Source organism: Pan troglodytes, chromosome 6 (assembly GCF_028858775.2).
Source record: "Pan troglodytes isolate AG18354 chromosome 6, NHGRI_mPanTro3-v2.0_pri, whole genome shotgun sequence".
Lineage (NCBI taxonomy): Eukaryota > Metazoa > Chordata > Mammalia > Primates > Hominidae > Pan > Pan troglodytes.
Genome location: NC_072404.2, coordinates 93,929,295 through 93,938,392, shown reverse-complemented (window position 1 = coordinate 93,938,392; position 9,098 = coordinate 93,929,295). Strand labels below are relative to the sequence as shown.

Genomic DNA, 9,098 nt, shown 5'->3' with positions numbered 1-9,098 from the left:
CTAGGTACAACTCCTTGTCTGGCCTTGAGTGTCAGCCTTCTCTTGTTTGGAGCTATAAATAACAAAGAACTCTGCCTTTAACCTACCTGAATGCAATTGTGTTCTGTTCTGCCATCAAAAGAATCAAATCTTATAAAACAACTGTATACACCTCAAGTCTCCTAATATCTTAATACTATGCTATCCCATTAGGCCTTCTTTGTTTAAAGAGTGAAAATGAATTAATAAATGCTGAATTGGAAACACTGAAAAATTAATGCTTTTATTTCTCACACAGTTATTATTCTTGTCACAAAAATTATGCTTTCAGATTGCTTTGGTAAGAGCAGTTTACATATTTTTGCATGCTTACTGCAAAGATTATCAATGGTATCTGGATTTTCATAAGAATTAGGATGTGGTACCTGAAAAAGAAAATTATATTTCAGAAATCTTTCTCTAATAACCATTTATAGATTATACATTTTTCTATACTCTTTCTACTCTATCCACTATAGATTTAGCCTAGAAAAAAATTATTTAACTGAAATTACCACCCAATTAACAATATAACAAATTACAAAAGATTATAGGAGTCCATATATCAGAATTTAACTTACAGACATTAGTAAAGTACATAAAAATTAGTATTGATTTTATTTCTAATTATTTGTTTGAAAATTACACAGAATAATGAACAAAATTACTATATCTCTATATTTAGTATATATGTATGTGAAATAGAATGAAATAGAATAAGCAAGAGAGAAAATATATAAGATGAAAAATACAAAGCTACAGAATTATGTCATCATTTCGAATCTTAAACATTCTGGTAAATTAAACTTTTAAAAATGTTAAATTCAGCACTTAAAATGGGGTTTGCATCTATTTTTAGAGAGATGAGATAAAACAGTTCAAACTCAGGAAAAAAAAATCTGAGTTTATAGAGATACATCATTAAAACACTGCGAAGCCCTGAAAATTTTAGAGCTTTGGAGGGGCTCAGTGTTCCGTGTAGTGGAGTTTTAATAGATACCCGTGAGGCATTCTGGCAGAATGACAATTCCATTGGAGTAGTGGGTAAATAGCTCTCCACTTGCAGTAACGTTAGTATTTGTAAACTCCTGTCTTTAAGAGTTAGACAGATGACTCTTTGTTTAAATTTGACAATAATAAACCAAAATTGAAATACAAAGATGTGGATTTTAACATGTACTCTGTTACTTACTGGAAACTTTAAAAAAATGTATTTGACCAATACAGAATGTGTTTAAAAGCAATATTGGAGAGTTTAGAGGGAAAGTTTAGTAGAAGAAAACAGAAAGAAAGCATCAACTATTGTGTTTATATCTTATCTTAAGGTTACATACAAAAACGATTTTTCTTATGTCAATACAATTTATCTTATTACGTCAGTATTTTATTAATCTTTTTCTTGGAAAATCTCTTCTACTTCATTAGTGGCATATGCCAGATATTTTCTAATAATACATAACTTTGAGTAAATGGATTTTATTTATATAGAAGTGATCCAATCCAGGAGTAAGCAAACTACAGCCAGGTACCGTATCTGGCTTGCACTTTGTTCTTGTAAATAAAGTTTTATTGAAGCACAGTCACAGCTATTCATTTACAAATCATCTATGTCTGCCTTCACACTGCAACAGCAGAACTGAATACTTGAGTACTTGATGCAGAGATCATTTGATCTGTAAATCCTAAAATGTTTGCTCCCCAGTCCTTCTTCTTCAAGGTAAGTTGTTCATAAAGAGGGTAGTTCTTTGTAAATGATCAAATTAGTCTAAAAGTTATCTGTGCCATTGATGCATATTAACTTGCCTGAAAGATACTATTAAATAAGATTATAATGGCTGAATGCTTTCAATTGATATTTTATATATATATATTTGTTTTTTTTTATATATATACTTTAAGTTCTAGGGTACATGTACACAACATGCAGGTTTGTTACATTTGTATGCATGTGCCTTGTTGGAGTGCTGCACCCATTAACTTGTCATTTACATTAGGTATATCTCCTAATGCTATCCCTCTCCCCTCCCCCCATCCCATGGCAGGCCCCAGTGAGTGATGTTCCCCTTCCTGTGTCCAAGTGTTCTCAATGTTCAATTCCCACCTATGAGTGAGAACATGTGGTGTTTGGTTTTTTGTCCTTGCAATAGTTTGCTGAGAATGATGGTTTCCAGCTTCATCCATGTCCCTACAAAGGACATGAACTCATCATTTTTTATGGCTGCATAGTATTCCATGGTGTATATGTGCCACATTTTCTTAATCCAGTCTATCATTGATGGACATTTTGGGTTGGTTCCAAGTCTTTGCTATTGTGAATAGTGCCGCAATAAACATACGTGTGCATGTGTCTTTATAGCAGCATGATTTATACTCCTTTGGATATATACCCAGTAATGGGATGGCTGGGTCAAATGGTATTTCTAGTTCTAGAACCTTGAGGAAATGGCACACTGTCTTCCACAATGGTTGAACTCGTTTACAGTCCCACCAACAGTGTAAAAGAGTTCCTATTTCTCCACATCCTTTCCAGCACCTGTTGTTTCCTGACTTTTTAATGCTCGCCATTCTAACTGGTGTGAGATGGTATCTCATAGTGGTTTTGATTTGCATTTCTCTGATGGCCAGTGATGATGAGCATTTTTTCATGTGTCTGTTGGCTGCATAAATATCTTCTTTTGAGAAGTGTCTGTTCATATCTTTCACCCACTTTTTGATGGGGTTGTTTGTTTTTTCTTGTAAATTTGTTTGAGCTCTTTGCAGATTCTGGATATTAGCGCTTTGTCAGATGAGTAGATTGCAAAAATTTTCTCCCATTCTGTAGGTTGTCTGTTCACTCTGATGGTAGTTTCTTTTGCTGTGCAGAAGCTCTTTAGTTTAATTAGATCCCATTTGTCATTCACTTGACATTTTTATCCCCCAAATTATCATTCCAACAAGCATTGAAAAATAAATTTATGTATTTCTAGTTCACTTGAATTGCTTAAACTAAATAATCTGGAGATGAGTGTTTGAAGCACTCTGTATTAATAGCTTAATAATAAAATTGATGCCAAATATGGAATAGTCAGAACAGAGTTTCCATTTCAGGAATTTCTTTAAGATTATATCTGAGACTAGGAATTCAAATCACTCCTGGAAACTGAAGAAAGATACTAATATTCAGCTGGATCCAATCCTTTCTTGTTAATACAATGCAAAATAATCCCTTCTATAAATAACAACACCTTGAATACTTTTTCCATATAGATATGTATTAGGAAATAATGAAGACTAAAACCTTAACCAATTCTACTTTAAAAATTACTCCCAGGAAATAAAATAACAGGAAATAACTAAATTTAAGAGCACATACTTGGAAAAATTACTATGTGATATACTATTATTTATATCTCTCTGAAATTTAAAGTTGCTTTAGAAAATATATTCCATCTTATTCCAGAGATTTTATATTGAAGTACCTCTCACAATTGCAAGAACTGTACAACAACTTGTATTTGCAAGAAACATGTTCAATAGTATTTCAAACCTCTTTGATTCAATGGCTGAATGCTGTTAAGTATATTACTAGATCCTTGTACTCATAATGGTTATTTTTAACATGACTGAATTTTGCTAAATCGACTTCTTTTTAAATGAATATTAATTATGATAAACAATATTTTACTAAGTTTATGAGCCTATATATAAAATGGTCTCGTGAGCCAAGTCCAATTAGGTGCTCCCTGGTAAAATGCTTCTGTAAGATTCTGTATCATCATTTAAGAAATCTGCAATTGTGCAAGCATCTTCAAGGCTCAGGTAAATTTAGCCTCCTCACGTCCACACTTTTTAAAAATGTTCAGCTAATTGCCCCTGCAAACTTTAGATCATTCTGATCTCGCAGCATAACCTTGTAGATATAAATAAATTTCAGCTATATTGCTGAAATGATTATTGCTATTGAAATGATGAAAGCTGTAGTAATTGTAACTCTGCTTATGATTGCTAGATTTCCGTATTGAATTTTCATTTCTTTTTCTGAAGACTACTGTACAGTTTTCCTTTTTCTCAAGTCTCCAAATTTCTCTTCTTTCCTCCATCGTATTTAAGCTTCTAATCTCGTCTTTCAATTCATTAAGACAACAAAAGGATGGAAATATCATTATCTTCCCACCAACAATTCTATAAGCCAACTTTCTCCAGGACTGAAATATTTATCTTCCCTCTTGTTTCACTTTATATTGTTCCATATAGCTCATTCATTCATTTTTATTTCTCCAGAACACTCTAACTTATAACAATAACACAATGTACTGTCCCATTTTCCTACCAATATACATTTATTTTTATTGTAATTACCTGTATATGTTAATGAAGCTGACAAGAGTTAAGATATATTCCCACATAAATTTGGGCACCTTCAACTTTACTTGATATTAACAAAGTGATCTGAAAGTGATTGGGTATAACTATGTTTCTACCAGCAGGGAATGTAATCCTTGTGAGACTTTATATTATGGTATTTTAATTTTTAACAAATTTCAAAATATAAAATGGTATTTTATGATTTTTGTAATTTGCATTTCCTTATTTACCAGTGGAGATTAAATGGTTTTATATCTATTTGTCTATAGCTCTTTTTTTTCAGCATATTACAAATTGCAAAACTGTCTACCAACAAACTCCTATCAAGTCAAAAACATATTCCCTAACCTACGAAGTAGACTATGCCCTGCAGCCCAGTATCAGTTGTTTACTTGATAGGATCAGGATCATGCCCTATGGTTGCTGTCTAAACCTATCATATACCATCACACTGATTCTCCCAGCACGTTCTCTGATAGTGTAACCCTTCATGGGCTCCAGCATTGCTCTTCCAGTCTCCTGGACTACTTTGCACCTTTTCCTCTCTCTTCATATTGTCAACAACTTTCTCCAACCCTGGGTCTCACTAATGCTCTTGCTTATTGTATCCCTGATGGGAAGGAAGAAAATCTACAAAACCACTTGTGTCTATATTTGTACATAAGATCTTCCTTCCTGAACTTATGGATGAAATGTCACTTCTTGTATTGAAGACTAATTCCTCCACAGCTTTGCTAGATACAATTCATTAAACTTCTCAAGGCTTTGTTCCCTAAAATATCCATCTTATTTCCCTATATAATCAGTTTTTCACTCTCTGCTGTATAATTCCCATCATAATACAATCCATGTTTTAAAAGCTTTGTCTCATTCTCTAGTTGCCACCCTATTATTCTACTTCTCTTTATAGCAACAGTCTTTGAAGCAATTATTACTTCTCCCTTTATATATTTCCTCAACTTAATTTTTTCTTTATTTCAACAACCGCATTGAAACTTGTCCTATTGAAGTTACTAATAATCACCATCTTGCCAAGTTCTCAGTCCTCACCTTTTTGATTTCTTAGCAACTGTTAACTCAATTGCGTCTATCTTGAAATCCTTTCTTTATTTGGCCCTGTATTCCTACATCACTTTCTTTATCTTTGTAGCTGACTCCTGCATTTTTCCACAGCTCTAAATTATCAAGCACCTCAAGGATATCATTGGCCCTTTCTTTTCTAATTTTTTCTCTCCCTACAGAATCTCATTTTGTCTGATGGCCTTGGTTAACATCTCTCCATTTTTTACTTCCAAATGTTTGTCTCCAGGCCGAACTTCTTTCTCGAACAGAAACCTCTGTATCCAATTGTCTAATTCTTGCTTTCATTTGGCGCTATAATAGGCATGTTAAACTATGTCCAAAACATAACTGCCCTCCCCCCACATATCATCCCAATCTGCTTTTCCTCCCCATCTCACTGAATAGAATCACTATTCACACAACGTGTTAGGGCCAAAGGCCTGGAAGTCATTCTCAATTGTTTTTTCTCCTTATATCTTATACCCAAATCATAATTGTTTAAACTCTTAATTTTGCAAAGTCTAAAGGTAGGTACTTTTCTCTGTCTTCAAAATCGAGAACAGTGATTGGCATGCCACAGGTGCTATCAAATAGCTGTTGAATGATTAATGAATGCGGCAGCAAAATTTATTTTTGTGTAAAATATGTAAATCTTTTCTTAAACCATAGATGAGAAGCTTTCAGAAAAAAATGCAATTTAGCATTGCTTTCATATGCGTATGTAAAAATGCTTTAGAAATAGTCAATCAAGATTATAATTATTTATGTTTTAAATTGATATTCCATTGGCATAACTGTTATACTCTTTACATTTGCAGATGTATTATTTTTGGCTTTCCTTCCTGGGTGGATTTCCTGATATTTTATGCTATTTCCACATCTTTCAATCTAAATGTATAATTTTTTAAAATTAATCATTCATGGAGAAAAGATAGTCTCTAGTGACATTTAAGGGTATCAAGCAAAAGAAAAAGACACATACAATTATCCAAGATAGATTTATAGTACTTCCGACAGCACAAGTTAAACAAATAGTTAACAAATCCAAAACAGAGCAATTCAAATCCTTCATTAGAAGTATTCATTTCTATGTATGTCTGCTGAAGAAACATTATAATAATAGTTAATTATTTTGATTTGAACTATGAACTATTCTCAGTCATAGTAAGGAGTGAAAGAACACTATGTTTCCTTATATGGAAAAAAACACATACTTTGATAGATCACAATATCTTTCAAATACTGACTCTTGATCCCTTTACCTATAACATGCCTAGGTAGTGCAGTTGATATTTGTTGTTTTTATCTTCCTGGCATCTTTTTCTTTGCATCTTTTTCCTTAAGGAGGACAGCTCTTTCTTTCACTTGGTAGAGTCTATAATCACCTGGCTTCACTTCCTGAATTTTATGGTGCATATGACTTTATCTTCCGAAGATTGATATAAATCTTGGGAAGGGGATGCTACGCACTTTTCTCTGGCATTGCTAGTTGTTAAGCACAATCCAAACTATATCTGATGATGGCCAGGAGACAAACTTCTTGAGCATGAAACCATTAGAAAGTAAAATTGAGCAGAGACAGAGCATAAAAAGAGACAGGTTATCTGATATTTGATTATTTTATTGAGTTCCTGGATCCAGCTACACCTAAATGACCCTGAATTTTTATGTTTCTGAGCCAACATATTCTACTATTTATTGAGTTTTTGTGACTTGTAACCAAAAGGTGTTCTTGTAAATACAACCAATGATAGAGCTTTTAAGTAAATATTTACATAATTGTTTTTACTAATTTATAATTAAAATGTGTCAATATGCTTTTCAGAGTACTCAAGTACTACTATAAGGAAAATATTAGCAGTTAGAGCATTTGAATTTTACTTGGAATGACCAAATAACAATTCGTGTCAAAGCATTAACTAAAAGTGCCTGACTTAAATAGAATCTGACATTGTTGATTTATTGTCTAGGAACTGCAGGATTATATAATTGATGGAATTATTGAATACATGTGATTTGCCTTATCCTTCTATTTTATTTGTGAGTCCCTTTCTCCAAGTTAAATTTCCTTTTTGCTCTTTATATTCTCTCTATTATTTCATCTACTTTTATGATTTCACCCCAACTCGTATGCTGATGATTTCCAAAATTTACCTTGATTTTCAGATTTCTGTATTCAACTGCCACTGGATATCTTTTATTAGAATAAAAGCATAATATTATCCCATTATTTCTTAGTCTCATGTGAAATCATAATTATCATCATTGAGTAAATACCAAGAGAGAGGAAATACAAGGAAGTAACAGCTTCAAAACCTATTAGTATATAAAATGATGTACACTAGGGGTTAGGAACCCCTACTATGTGCTTTTCTAATAACCTAAATAGCCACTCAGAGGAGATGGGGCATATAAATTAACTCTTCTCCCCTTGGTCCCTTATCGATCTAGTTATGCCACGTAATTAAATTCAGCATTAATAGAATAGGCCTTGGGTGGTATGCTTAACTGATTTCCCATCTCCTCCTCTCTATGTTGTCCTAGTCTTGTAGGGCCCATCTAAATTAGTAGCTCTACATTCAAATTTTGGGAGTCACGATTGATTTGTCCATTTCCTTAAGTCTTGCTAGCTAATCAAAAAATTTCCCACCTGGATATTTCTCCAGTCGTTTCTTTTGTTCATTCCTAATTCTGTTATGCTACTTATATTTTGCCTGAAAACTGCAGCAACACACCATTGATCAAATAACACTTAATCACTGATGGCTTCACTGAACGTTCTCTGGGGTGAATTAGAAACCCCTGTTCTGTGGTTTTCTAGTAACATGTAATAATTGGTATCATTTCATCAAGTACATATTAATGTCATTTTATTTTAGTTGTATGTCTATTTTTCTAGGACAGGAGCAATTTGGTTTATTATTATTTTTCAACATGGAAGAGGTGGAGGGATATTGAGTCCCTTCAAAATATGACAAAGAACATTAATCCTGTTTCATTTCTTTTTTTTATTTAAATGTACCATTGCTAATTACCTAAAAAAGGAAAATCTAGGAAACTAAGTTATCAGTTGATTTTTTGTGCATTTCAGCATTGTTTCTAGGGTTAATAATTTGCTTCACAATCTTCAGCCTTTTATAAATGATAGCAACATCATATTATTCCTCTCATTCTGTGCCTTTGGAACATGTTCAAAGTAATGTTTACTCCTGGATGATGAGATCTGTAATAAACCTAAGCACAATTCTTTTAGAGCCTTATCTGTCTTCAAATTTCAGAACCTGGGTGCAAGTTGAGACATTTCCTCTGGAACATTTTTCTCCAAGAATCTTGTTGTCACAATTTTGCTCTGCTCCAATATAACATCTTCAGAAAGGCGTTCTCAGACTGTAACTGCAAAATAGTTGCCACTTTCTGTAAACCACTCTGTGCCCTGCCCTTCCACCTTCTCTAATTGCCTGCCATTTTACCTTCGGTAAATCATTCTGTGTCTCCTTATGCTATTTTATTTTCCTCACCATACTAATAATTAATGGACAGCACTTAATTTTATATTTGTTTATTTTTTATTGCTTTTATCACTCCTAAAATATAAACTCTTGAAGTCACAGACTTTGTCTTATACACTCCTTTATTTCCAGAGTCTAGAATACCACTTGGAATATAGTAGGCCT

General features: G+C 33.0%; 1 long non-coding RNA gene across 1 annotated transcript in view; it reads right to left on the bottom strand.

Moving 5' to 3' along the window:
- Nucleotides 1-236: 236 nt before the first annotated feature.
- LOC100612467 (uncharacterized) overlaps nt 237-9,098 on the bottom strand; it is a 51,939-nt gene continuing 43,077 nt past the window's right edge. The window contains exon 4 of the long non-coding RNA XR_681497.5: nt 237-404. This is a non-coding gene — a long non-coding RNA (uncharacterized LOC100612467). The remainder of the gene's footprint in view (nt 405-9,098) is intronic.